This window comes from Maylandia zebra, linkage group LG7 (assembly GCF_041146795.1).
Source record: "Maylandia zebra isolate NMK-2024a linkage group LG7, Mzebra_GT3a, whole genome shotgun sequence".
Taxonomy (NCBI): domain Eukaryota; kingdom Metazoa; phylum Chordata; class Actinopteri; order Cichliformes; family Cichlidae; genus Maylandia; species Maylandia zebra.
Genome location: NC_135173.1, coordinates 56,301,658 through 56,316,130, shown reverse-complemented (window position 1 = coordinate 56,316,130; position 14,473 = coordinate 56,301,658).

Below are 14,473 nucleotides of genomic sequence, written 5' to 3'. Positions count from 1 at the left end.
GAATATTTATTTATTTGTTGACATGAAAATCAGTCACTGTGTATTTTTAAAACCTACAATTCAATGTGATGGCATTATCCTGCCAAACAACATAAAAGTATCCAAAAAGGTTAAGTATGGAAAATATTATAAATGGGAAATCTTATATTGCACTCTAAGAACAATAAATGTAAAATAGCAGGAAAGATCAGTGCTCTGTTGCAGTATGCAGAGTACATGTGTAAAATTTTCACAGTACCAAAAGACACATTGCCTTTGCAGACTGATGATCAAACACAGAGACAAAGGTCACAGAAAAATTACAAATACCAGAACGTTGCTGTCTTATGTCATTCAGTCACCTAAAGGTAGTAGGTTTGACCTTCAGAGGGTCATCATGATTAGGTCTGCATGACTACTGCACCAATTTCCAGTCATGTGACTGGCTGATTAGATATTTGAGCAGGTGTACCTAAGTTACCTGATTTTAGTCATTAGGCCTTTTAAAAAGTATTACTGCCATTTGTGTCTTAATATTTCTAGTAACACTACTTTAACTGCAGTGAGCATGTGAGACATCCCTTTTTATGGAAAAGGAAGGAGAATTAATATTTATTATTATTCACATATTGCACAGACCTCTTCAATCAAATTTGCTTTGGTGGACAGAAAACAACCATTGTAGACAGTTTGGGGTTACCTTTTATAACATCAGACTAGTATTAAATTTTCAAAAGTGAAGTCAGTTCTTCTGACCAGGTTTAGACCAGGATGAACATAAGTATAATATTGAACCTGAAGTATGATCCTCCCGCCCACTAGGGAACCGCTCCCAGCTGTGGGTTCACCTCCTCCTGCTGAACTCGTAGAGCAGCAAACAACCAGTCCAGAGACAGACTCTAATGTAGCATCACTTTGATCCTGAACTCCTGTGAAGCATGACGAATGTGGCCTCTCTAAATATGACTAACTAAGAAAACATGTCAGTAGGCACCCTAGTAATTAATGACTTAATTATTTTGGGTATTATTGTATTATTATCATGTCACAAGAAAAACAATGGTGTGCTTGGTTTCAACGTAACTTTATTCTTTCATGAGTTATTTACAAGTTTCTGACCACTTATAAAATGTGTTCAATGCTGCCCATTGTGTTGGATTGTCAATGCAACCCTCTTCTCCCACTCTTCACATGCTGAAAGCAACACCACAGGAGAAATGCCAGCACAGGGATCCAGTATCCGTAGTTTCAGGTGCTGCACATCTCGTATCTTCACACCATAGACAATTGCCTTCAGATGACACCAAAGATAAAAGTCTAAGGGGATCAGATCGGGAGACCTTGGGGGCCATTCAACTGGCCCACGATGACCAATCCACTTTCCAGGAAACTGTTCATCTAGGAATGCTCGGACCTGGCACCCATAATGTGGTGGTGCACCATCTTGCTGGAAAAACTCAGGGAACGTGCCAGCTTCAGTGCACAAAGAGGGAAACACATAATCATGTCGCAATTTCAGATATGAAGAATGGACCCACTATCGTTGTATCCCATATACCACACCAAACCATCACTTTTGTTGTTCCAACAGTCTTGGAGAGATCCAAGATATCAACACAATTTCGATCCGCTCCTCACGTGTTAACCTCTTCGACATGTCAATGGCTGTGAACAAAGAGAAACTTGTAAATAAGTCATGAAAGAATAAAGTTACGTTGAAACCAAGCACACCATTGTTTTTCTTGTGACATTACCAATAAGTTTGATGTGTCACATGGCCCTCTTCCTATTGAAGAAAAAAAAAGTTGTATCCAAAATGGCCGACTTCTAAATGGCCACCATGGTCACCACCCATATTGAGGAGTTTGCCCCCTCACATATACTAATGTAGCTCTGAGCACTGACTGTAGCTCAGGTGGCAGAGCAGGCCAGCCACTAATCAGAAGGTTGGTGGTTCGATCCCAGGCTGCCTCCTGGCTGCATGCCAAATATCCTTGGGCAAGATACTAACCCCGTGTTTGCCTACTGGTGGTGGTCAGAGGGCCCGGTAGCGCCAGTGTCCGGCAGCCTCGCCTCTGTCAGTGCGCCCCAGGGCAGCTGTGGCTACAATGTAGCTTGCCATCGCCAGTGTGTGAATGTGTGTGTGAATGCGTGAATGACTGAATGTAGTGTAAAGCGCTTTGGGGTCCTTAGGGACTAGAAAAGCGCTATACAAATGCAGGCCATTTACCATAATGTGCCACAAACAGGACTTTAATATCACCAACCTTACGGTGTATCCATATAAATGGCCCACCCTGTTACATACCTATCAGGGTATGTAACAGTTTTTGTTTTTACTGCATTTCAATAATTTGAAGAATTTGATGTAGTTTTAAAAGTTGACAAACTTAAAAATCATTTTAAGTAATGACTAGATTGCTATTTCTTTGACAGGTGCTGTTCAACACACCGATTCGATTTATGAAACAGTTGTAAAGATCTGCTGGCATCTTCTGGGCTACAGGACTCAGGTAAGACCCAGATTCATGCAAACCAAAGCTGACAGAAAATATCAGGTAATTTCTGAGGACCTAAGAGTGGTGGTGAATAAATGTCTCCTTTTATTTTTAGATTGCGATTAGATTAGATAAAACTTTATTAATCCCTCGGGTGGGTTCCTCTGGGAAATTCGGTTTCCAAATAGCACAGCACCGACAGAAGTTACAGAATGTGAGCAGAATACTATATGTACACATATATAAATACAGAGACATATATAAATAAAGATTATACCAAAGGGATAAATAAAATAAATAGGAATAAGAATACAAGGGAATTGCACAGTTCAATTATTGAAGTCTATTAGACCATTGAATATTAGCAAAAAGTATTGCACAGTGAAAAGGCACTACATGATAAGGTTTCCGAAAGAGACTCAGGCGCAGGCCAGGGTATTCCTTTCAGCGAAGAACAGTGCGTTTCTTTACGGTGAACACAATCACCAAGTGGCTATATACAACGTGCAGGGGGGAAAGGGGTCCGGGTCGCCAGGGTCCGTGGGAAACAGGGTTAGGGGAAAAGGTGCTCCACACTTTCTGTACAAAAAGCTCCTCCTCCTCCTCCTCAGTCACTCCTCTCAGAATCCGGTTCCAAAAACGATCTAAACACAAAAGGTCAGGTTAGTTAGGATAATAACAAAGGGCTTTCAAGATTCAGGTCGGCAGATACACACGTTTGACTGACGCTGATAGCTCAACGATCCACCGAAGACTAGCGCAGACTCGGCATCTTAAGTAGTGCAGTAATCAGCTGGGATCAGCGGCCGGTGTGGTGATGAGAGCAGGTGCGTGGGCCAGCAGCGGGAGCCCACAATGAGCGTCGCCGCGGCGAGAGTGAGAGAGCGAGCGAGAGAGGAAAAAACCACAAACATATTGCCTAATAGACGGTCGGCCAGCGAGGCACAGGGACCATGACACTACAGCTTGTCCCCCCCCTCCTTTGTCCTCCTGTTTCCCCTCCCTCCCCCCTCCAGAGAGGGGAACTGAGATGTTTATTAACCCTTTAAACAAGATACACAAATTTGTTTCTTGCTATGTCATGTTGTGTATGATATACTTTTATTATGTATTTATTATATTTTTTGTATCGCATTTGATGCATCGGATGTTTTTAGCAACTTTTTGTTAACAACAATGTTAACTTTAGACAAAAAAAAGAGTTTTGTCCATAACATTTTGAAATTATGGCAAGTATTGATCATGTTGATGAGACAGAGGTCTCAGAAACTCATGTATCAAGTATGATACAAAGGGCATTATAGGGTTAACAGTCCAGCTACAGTGTTTCAATATTTAAGTGATGCTTTGAATATGTTTAAAAGATAATTCTTATAATGTTTTTCTACAGAACAACTAAACTCCTCAGCATGGTGAAGGACTACACTGAAAAAGAAGCAGCTGGAACAGCATAACACCAAACTGCTCACTGCGCAGGAGGTAGTGATCGAGGAAGTTCCCCGCGTTCTCCATGGCTTCTGGGAGCTTCCTCCTTGTCCACTCCTAAACATGGCCTCCCAGAATCTAAGCATCCTCTCCACGAGTGTCACCAAGGCCACTTTGGATCGTGTCTCACAGCGATGGAAACACAGGTCATCTTCACCCACTCCATCCGAGACAATATGGTCGACAGCATCCTGATGGAGATCAGACAGAAATTTCCTCAAGAAATTCTGTCTATCACAATTGCAAACTTTGCGCCAGTGTTGCTGAAGACCATTGCTGATGTAGCAATGATCCAGATATCTGAAATGTTTGAGCCTCCTTCAACTCTTCCTGTTGTGAAGAACACAAATGAAGAACCCTCCTCTGACTGTCTTTCAATGGCAAATGTTCCACCAGCCGAAGGGTCTTTTCCAGAAAGTGTTCCAGCGCCTGACGTTCTCTGTAAGGAACTTCTTGCTGAAAGGGCATCAAGTCTGAGTTCTCAAGACCTTAAGATCGAAGGACCTCTTTCAGAAAGTGTGCCAGAGCCTGATGTTCCCTGTGAGGAACTTTCCTGAACCTGAATCCAGTATGAAGTCCAAAGACCTTCAGATCAATAAGAGGAAGAAGAAAAAGGGCTTCTTCAAAAGACTTAAAAGTCTGTTCTGCTGTTGTTGCAGACCAAAAGACACTGACTGACACTGAAACTGAAATTGTCACCGTACTGGGTCTGCGATCTAGTATTGGTGTTCCAGTAACTGTAAATATGTAAATGTGTTCCTTGATGATTGTTGTTCATGTTTTGGGGGTTTCAGTAGTTTTCAGTGGGCTGGGTGTTTTGTTTTTCCCTTCGTGTTCTTTAGTTAATTCTTATTCATAGTTCCTGACTTGTTTTCCTAGTTCTTTTTTCTTAGTTTTTAGTTTCTTGAGTCCAGTTATATGAGTTTTGAGTTTTTGGTTTGTTTTTTGTGACGTTTATCTCTAATGAAAATGTTTTTCCAGCAATAAAAGCTGCCGATTTAAGTTTCATTCTACGTAAGAGTCCTGAGTTTGGGTCCTACAACCTGCCTATCACAGCACACCATGACAGAAATCAAATTTTATAAACTCATATTGCTTCATATTTCTACATGAGTCTCCATCTATATTACAAAATCTTTTCTTTCAAACATTTGTAAGAGTCTCTTATGGTTCTCAAATTACTGCCATAAGTCCAGTAAGTGTAGTCCAGTAACATAACATATTGATGGTATTATTTTTAATACAATTTGAACTTAGTCTGTTAACATGTTAACAAAAGTAACTGAAACTGGTATATAAAATGCATTTCCTGTAGTACCGTTTCCGGTACGGATTGGGTAGCGACAGCTCTCTCTTTTTTTTCTTCTTTTTTTTGTGAATTTTATTTATAAACAACAGTATAACATACAAGGCACCATCATTAATCTGAATATGTTATATCCTCGGTTGAGCGTTACAACGAGAAAAGAAAAATGCAAAAACAAAACAATAAACACAAAGCCAAAAAGAGTCAACAAAAAAAAAGAAAGAACAGTCATTGAAGGGTTTGAAACCAAAGGCAAAAAAAGGAATATGAACAAAGAAAGGGGCAATCATGATCATTAAATAGGGAGGTTTCTTTTTAACATAGATCAAACTTGTTAAATAATTTAACAAGTTTCTGAGCTTTCTTGTTATTCACAAGTTTCAGCGATTTAGCCCAGAGTTTAAAGTCATTCAGCCATCTGTTTATACATGGTTTAGCTTTAAAGTATCTGCATTTGTGAATAAATTTTTTTCCCAGTAACAAAACCGTCCTAATCATCAAGTCAAAATCTGCATTCTCAGCAAGTATTCCAAATTGTATTACTGTCACCGTCAAATAACTGAATTCTCCTGGACTGTAGCCAGCTCCACATGTCAATCCAGAAGGAGTGCACTGATTCACAGTAGAAAAACAAGTGATCCAGACTTTCAATATCATTTTCACAAAATGTGCAGGCGTTCACATCTAAGTTAAATTTCCGTCTTAAGAATTCATTGGTTGGATAAACCTCATTTATAATTTTAAAGTTAACCTCTTTTACTTTAGGGGAAAGAGGAAGTGAGATATACACTCAACAAAAATATAAACGCAACACCTTTGTTACTGCTCCCATTCCCCATGGGATGGACGTAGAGACCTAAAATTCATTCCAGATACACAATATAACCATCCCTCCCAAACAGTGGTCACAAATCAGTCCAAATGTGTGGTAGTGGGCACATCTGCTATATTGAGATAATCCATCCCACCTCACAGGTGTGCCACATCAGGATGCTGATCTGACATCACGAGTAGTGCACAGGTGTACCTCAGACTGCCCACAACAAAAGGCCACCCTGGAATGTGCAGTTTTGTCTCACAGCAAAATGCCACAGATGCCACAAGCAATGAGGGAGCGTGCAATTGACATGCTGACAGCAGGAATGTCAACCAGATCTGTCGCCCGTACATTGAATGTTCATTTCTCAACCATAAGCCGTCTCCACAGGCGTTTCAGAGAATATGGCAGCACATCCAACCGGCCTCACAACCGCAGACCTCGTGTAACCACACCAGCCCAGGACCTCCACATCCAGCAAGTTCACCTCCAAGATCGTCTGAGACCAGCCACCCAGACAGCTGCTGGAACAATTGGCTTGCACAACCAAACAATTTCTGCACAAACTGTCAGAAACCGTCTCAGGGACGCTCAACTGCATGCCCGTCGTCCTCATCGGAGTCTTGACCTGACTCCAGCTCGTCGCCGTAACAGACTTGTGTGGGCAAATGCTCACATTCGATGGCGTCTGGCACGTTGGAGAGGTGTGCGCTTCACGGATGAATCATGGTTCACATTGTTCAGGGCAGATGGCAGCTGAGAATGTCCCAGTTCTTGCATGGCCAGCATACTCACCGGACATGTCACCCATTGAGCATGTTCGGGATGTGCTTGACCGGCGTATACGACATCGTGTACCAGTTCCCACGAATATCCAACAACCTCGCACAGCCATTGAAGTGGAGTGGACCAACATTCCACAGGCCACAATTGACAATCTGATAGACTCCATGCGACGATGTGTTGCACTGCATGAGGCAAATGGTGGTCACACCAGATACTGACCGGTTCTGGGTCCCCAGACCCCCAATAGCGCAAAAAACTGCACATTCCAGGGTGGCCTTTTGTTGTGGGCAGTCTGAGGTACACCTGTGCACTACTCATGATGTCAGATCAGCATCCTGATGTGGCACACCTGTGAGGTGGGATGGATTATCTCAATATAGCAGATGTGCCCACTACCACACATTTGGACTGATTTGTGACCACTGTTTGGGAGGGATGGTTATATTGTGTATCTGGAATGAATTTTAGGTCTCTACGTCCATCCCATGGGGAATGGGAGCAGTAACAAAGGTGTTGCGTTTATATTTTTGTTGAGTGTACTTTCTTCTTATCGCCTTAACCTCCATGGTCTCGAATTCTTTAAGAATATAATTTATTTTAACTGGATTAGGGCAAATTTCATTTATCAAAATATTCCTGATCACCTTGTTTGTAAACCTGCTGTCACCAAATTCAACTCCAGCTATGCAGAGCTGTCTCAGTCCAGGAGAAATTTTAGAGTGCACAATATCTTCTTTTATCATTGATCTCAAAAGGACCAATGGCAAATGTTCCACCAGCCTTTTATTAGGGATTTATATCTCTTAGCAGTACATCTTACATCAAATTTCTCACAAAACGTCTCATGTTTTAATAAGACCCCATTCTCGTCCATAAAATGAGCTGCAGCCCAAATCCCTTTAGATCTCCATTCATCCATGTGCACAGATTTCCTGCACAAACGGATATACCTGTTGTTCCATATAGGGGTATTGTGAGGAGTAAAGTTATGTTTATAGATTAATTTCCAATAGAGAAGGGCCTGCTGATGGAAAGCTGAGAGTTTAACAGGTAACGAACTGCAATCAAAGTGACAACGTAACAAAAAGTCTGTTCCACCCATTTTGCCAAAAATCACATTGGAAATAATGTTCCAAAAGGAATTTTTGTTCCTAATGAAAGATCTTAAACATTTCAATTTTAGTACACCACTCATAACATCAAAGTCAATGGCATTAGCCCCACCTTCTTCATAATTTTTAATAATATCATTTTTCTTTATATAATGGCATTTGTTCTTCCATATGAACCTAAAATTAAGATTATTTATAGATTTAATTAGTTTTGGAGGTAAGGGCAGAGAAAAGGCTGGATAGATCCATTTTGGTTAGCAAGATTCTCCCAAACAAAGTTATGTCCCTCTGCAGCCACCTGTTTAAAATTGACTTACACTTTTCTATATTGGCACAGATATTCTTATTTTCTGTTGATATCGTATCCTTGCAAATTACAATGCCCAGATACTTCACCTCTTTTTTGATCTGTATATTACTTATTGACTGCAGGCGACACTCATGCAGAGCTAGAATCTCGCATTTACAGCTCTCTCACCCAGGAAACACACAGTCGCAGAGAGAGCGCGTCGCCCTGTAACCATGGCAACCGTAATGCTGCCGCCTGGAACTACAGAACGTAGCTGTCAGACAAAGCCCAAATAGTCCTGACCCGCCAATATGAAACAGGAAAATACCGCCATGTAATCCATTTATTTCAACAAAGTAACTGTATTCTAAATACCACCCTTTTAAACGGTAACTGTAACGGAATAGTTACTCATATTTTGTATTTTAAATACATAACGGCAGTACATGTATTCCGTTACTCCCCAACACTGTTGACTGGCATAGAAACACACAGGACACTCCATGCTCTGTGTGTCTCTGTGTGCCCTTGTGTGTGTATGTTTCTATGTCTGTGTTTATGTTTGCATCCATGTTTGTAAATATTCCTTTGTGGATGTGGGTTATGTGTCACTGCATTTCTCTGTGTGTGTGTCCATATTTGTAAACATTGTTAGGCATGTCATTTTTGCCATTCCGTGCTCCATGTCTGTGTGTTTGTGTGAGCGTCTGTGTGCATGTGTGCGTGCATATGTGTCCATATTTGTAATTTTGTGTATCTGCTGGCTGTTCCTTCTTGCTTTTCTAATGTTTCTGCCAATTTTTCACAGTTGAAAAACAAGTAGTTTTGAGAAAACTTCAGCTTTTTTCAGCTGGCCAGTTTTCTTTTCCAATATTTCTGCTTAAGTTACTTTTCCACTAAATTATACTATTTCTGCTACTATGTTACATTTCAAATTCAAATTCAAATTCAAATTTTTATTTGTCATGTACACAGTCATACACAGTACGATATGTAGTGAAATGCTTGGACAACTGCTCGTGACCTAAAGAAAACAAAAAAGGAAAAGGCTATGAATAAGATAGGAAATAAATATGAAAAATTAAAAAGGGTAAATTTAACTAGGAAGGAATAAAATATAAATTAAGGTTAAAAATGAAATAACTGTACAACACAAATTAGAATGAAGGGTAAATTTAACTGGGAAGAATAAGATAAAATATATAAATTAAAGTTGAAAATAAAATAACTGTTTTCAACTTTAATTTATATATTTTATCTTATTCTTCATTTCTGCAAAGTTATACTATTATACTGTTACACCATGTCCTCCAAGCTGTTATGTTTGTGCTAAATATTAACATTTCTTCTGAATTACAATTCTTCTGCTGTGTTGTACCATTTCTGCCAAGTTATTATATTTTTACTAAGTTTCTATGCTTGAGCAAAACGATTACAAGTTCACCTACTTTTCAAACACTGACTTAAGCTTCTTCAGCTATTTTCAGCTGTTTTCAGCAGACAGCTTCAGCTTTACAGCATTTACAGAGTATTTTCGCAGGAAATGCAAATTTTTCTAGCACTTAGAGTCCCCCGAGAGCAGCCATTTGGCTTTTCTACCTTTAAAACCCGCCTTCCAGCCAAATGGCTGGTAGGTGTTTAGCTAGGCTTTAGCTTCAGCCAAGTGGAAGCTAAATTGTCTAGTCATTCATATGTAAATTAGGTTGTTACCTGAGAATTCTGGAGGGGAGTGGGGGTGTGTGAATGAGGGGGTGGGGGAGCTGCTAAAAGCTGTGAACTTCCTTTTTGTGTTCGTCTTGATGCATTCTCAATCATCCAGGGAAATAAATCTCCAAAAGTCACCAACTTGGAGTGGTTAGTTTCCTGAGCCACAAGGAAACTTGGAGTGTTTCAGTTTGCCATCTTAGGGAGAAATCAACACACATGGGTGTATGTCCTTTGTTGCTGAGATTTATTGATAAAAAACAGTACAAAAAACCAACCATTTGTACACATATTTACAAATAATAATAAAAAGTGAGTGAGTACATTTCAACATTTTCAGCAATCACTCACAATCCTGGCACTGCCATGGTATCTGTAGTCTGCATTTACCACATGTGTATCTGTAGCAGTGAACACATCGCACAGTGGCATGGCTTTCAGGCTTGTGAGATTCATGCAGACACTCAGAAACTGAGCCATGGCTCTGTGCTACTTGCAGAAATTTCTGCATCTCAGCCATTCAAAGACACATTGTATATACCGGTAGTTTATTTTATGCAATATTCAATACAGGACTGCAAATGTAGTCTTGTTCAAGGAAGCAATTTTTTTATTCAGTGTTTTCAAAAGAGCCGTATTTTTATGCATTTATTAGTAATAGATACAGATATTAGGTTTAACGCCTGGACAAGTTTGAAACCTTTTGCCCCCCACAATGGAAAATGGCTGAAAATAGAAACAGGTATCACTTTAGAAAGCTCCTAATTTTTTTTAAATTTGGCACTCAGCTTTTCTGTCTCCAATATCATTGAAATTCAGCCAGGTGCTACTCTTTTATTTCACTTTTTCCTGAAACACTTGTATTTAAATCAAGGGTGTTCCCCACCTCTCTGGGTACCTGCCCTATACCACTACACTCTGAAAGGTCTCCCCCCTTCCTTCTTTCACACAATGTGATTGACGTATGGTGTGCCCATAAAAATAAAGTCCCACCCAATGACTGGATTCTCAGCAGAGCTGAAGATATGTCTCCCACATACTGACAGGCCATTAAGAATTGATATATGAAATTATCTCACGAGCAGGACAACAGATGTTGTTGTCTGCACCCAGTACCAAACTGGCCTGGGTGTGATTGAATGTGGTTAGCAAAGCCATTTAGCCATTATTAGCATTGTTAGCAAAGCCATTTAGCCATTATTTCACCACTACACCATTGTTTGTTTATAGTTTTCAGGAAAATTTAGTCTGTAATATAAGACTTACCCATATATGTCAACAAACATGGACACAAAGTAATTCTCGGCAAAATGCCTTAATTGCCTTGCTAATGGTTCAGATGCTCAGGAGACTTCTTTTCTAGGGTTCTAGTTTCCTGTTTTCCATTAGGGATGGGTATCGTTTAGGTTTTATCTGATACCAGTACCAAACCGGCACTTTTGAAACGGTGCCGGTGCTCAAACGGTGCTCGAACCAGTGCTTAAAGAATGGAGAACACAAAATTGGTCCAAAAACCTCTCATGTTCAGCTGTTTTTTTATAAAAAGATAACAATGTTAGCCTTTTCTGCAGCTATAGGGGATTTATGACATCACTCTTGGCTGGAAGCAGTGCTTAATCAATGGAAAAAACAAACTTTGTCCAAAAACCTCTCATGTTTAGTTGTTTTCCACTTTTTCTTTGGTCATTTTAGCCTTTTTGGCCAGGGTGAAGGGAGTATCTGCCATCAAACAAGAAGACAGCCGCATGTAACTACGACGGTGTTTGCTAGTTCACCTTATATGCATTAATGTAATAACGTGGTTAGCCTACTCAACGTGAATTACACACGAACAACATTAAGCTACTCACGCAGAGAAGAACGGCTGCTGCTGCCATCATCATCCATCATCATTTCTGCTACACTGGCAGGGCTGGGGGCCAGGACTCTCCTCTACGGGTTTTGGGGGGATGTTGCTCCGGGTCAGATAACAGGCAACCCACGCGCAGTAGATGTGCTCGGTGTGAGGTCTCGCAGCAAGTTATCAAATATGGTGCATTTCTCGGCTTTTAACAAAATGCTATACGTCGCCAGGTGTTTCATTGGATTCGAGGTGTTACCTCCTTTGCACAGTATCACCTTAAAGCACTTGTTGCAGGCTGCTGAGTTTGCATCTTTTGCTGTGAAGTACAGCCAGACTTTGACCCCTTCGCTTTGGGCATTTTTAATCTGTAGCTCTGCTCTAAAAGAACGTACGTACCTGGGCCCGCCTACTATGCTCGCAAAGGTAAAATGATTGGCTAGAATACAAAGTGTATGACATCTCAGGAAAAAAAAGCACCGAAAAAAAAGCACCGAAATAAAGCACCGAAATGTGCGCTGCTTTTCGGTCTGGTTACTACCGTTTATGTCAGAACCATAATGGCACCGGATACCAGTACCCATCCCTATTTTCCATTAGTGCTTAACCAGTTCTCCATCACGTAGATCAACACTTTGAGTTTCGTCTTGATGCATGCTCAATCATCCAGGTAAGTAAATCTCCGAAAGTTGCTTTGGTTCATCTGGATGTAGCGTTTTCAGAAAACAAAAGTTGAACAAAACCAACTTTGAGTTTCATTCCAGTCTTGTTGTCAATGCCGGTTGTCAGGCAGAGTGGACTAAAAGGGCAGATACAACACACAAGTACTCGAAGTGTGACGTTAATTAATTTACGAGAGAACACAGACACTAATGAGATGGGAGTGAGTGAGGGGGCTATATACAACAGTGTGGCAATACTATTTATAGATGTAGAAACTAAACTAAAACTAAAACTAAACGAAAGTCGCGGTGCTTTCGATTGTACTCAGAACTCTGAAATTCTGCCTTCTGAATAGGAAAATGTAGGTAACACCAGACTGCAGATGAGCTGCATACAGGGCTGGACTGGGACAAAAAATTGGCACGGGCATTTTGACTAGAGACCGGCCCACCATTATAGGAAAAATCATAAAGTCTCACAACAAACGCTGTTGTGACAGTGATGTTCACTGTCTTGATGGTATATATGCATCAATCTATCAATCGTTTGTTGTAAGATTCAGATAATTATTTTTTAAAAGCGAGACATTTTAAATGAGAATAAGAAAGAAAAGTATTTCTTTGTGCCCCCCTTTCCCTGTTAATGCCCTACCTGGCCCCCCTGGAAAAACTTTGCTATATCCGCACCTGCACAGTTACCAGCTGTCAGCTACCTAAAAAAGGATCCTGGTGTTATTTGTCTCTCAGAAACAGTTCATAACTTCCCTTCAACTCATTCATGTCACCTAAAAGGTAAACCTGTTTCTCCATCACCTGTTCAACTCTGATGATCCAGTAAGGACATCTCCTGGTTTCATCTTCATGTTTCCCTCTCACCAGATAACCAAACCATATCATGACCAGCAGCTTTTTTGCAGCTGTGGCTCCAGCAAACATCAGCTGATACTAGAAATTAATATTAAATACATTCTAACAACAGCTGATCAAGCTTAAACGTGCTGCTGTTGTTTAGCGCGACATCGGCCGGTTTCCTCTTTCTGGCGCAAAGTGGGCGATAAACAAACAAGAGAGCCGATCAGCTGATCATTGATCAGTTTCATGATTGAAGTAGAAACGGGAGAGGGAGGGGAGAGGATGAAAGGAGAAGAGGCAGCTGTGCAGCGTAAACACAGAATAACTCCAGCTTTGTGCCTTTTTCATTGTAGCTGAATTACGGGACAAACTGTTCCTTTTCACCTCAATAAGAAACGTGTAATATTTTCTCTGAATACCAGACGGGACGGTTGGCAACTCTAATAACTTATGAACAAAATAAAGTTCAACATCATTAACATCATAGCACCCACCCAGCTGTATAGAAACTCCGTCATGCTAGCTAGTACGCAGTACGGAAAAAGTCAGAATAACGGAAATAAACTCCATCTAAACTTGGTTCATATCTGACCCAGAGAGACTGCAGGTCATAACTTCTTACCTGAAGTGCAGTTCACACTTGGACCGGCGGCCGCCTCGGGTCTCTTTTCCTTCTGCGACCCCTTTCCCTCCCCCACCTGCTGGCCTCCACCACTTACTAATGTTATTGAATCTGTGGAAGCTCCGCGATAGCCACCACACGAAGTAACGAGTAACGACCCTATCTAAATCCCAGTAACAACTAACGCGTTCCTGATTTTGGAATAATAACTAGTTACCGTGCTCGTTACCACAATAATAACGTAGTTACTGTAACGCGTTACTTAATAACGCGTTAGTCCCAACACTGATTAGCACAGGTTACATGAACTTGAGTGGCAGGGACATGATTGTGCGACATGGTTCCAGGAAGTAATTCTTGGGACTGACAGGATTAGGTGAATTATGAGCCAGAGGTCAGAATTTCTGTTACCTCGGACTGCAGAAACCCAAGAAAAAGGAGGAAGAGGAGGAACCATCATGGAAGGACAAGCCCCTTCGTGGTATATACCACTGGCAGATTGAGGAAGTGGTTGACATTCA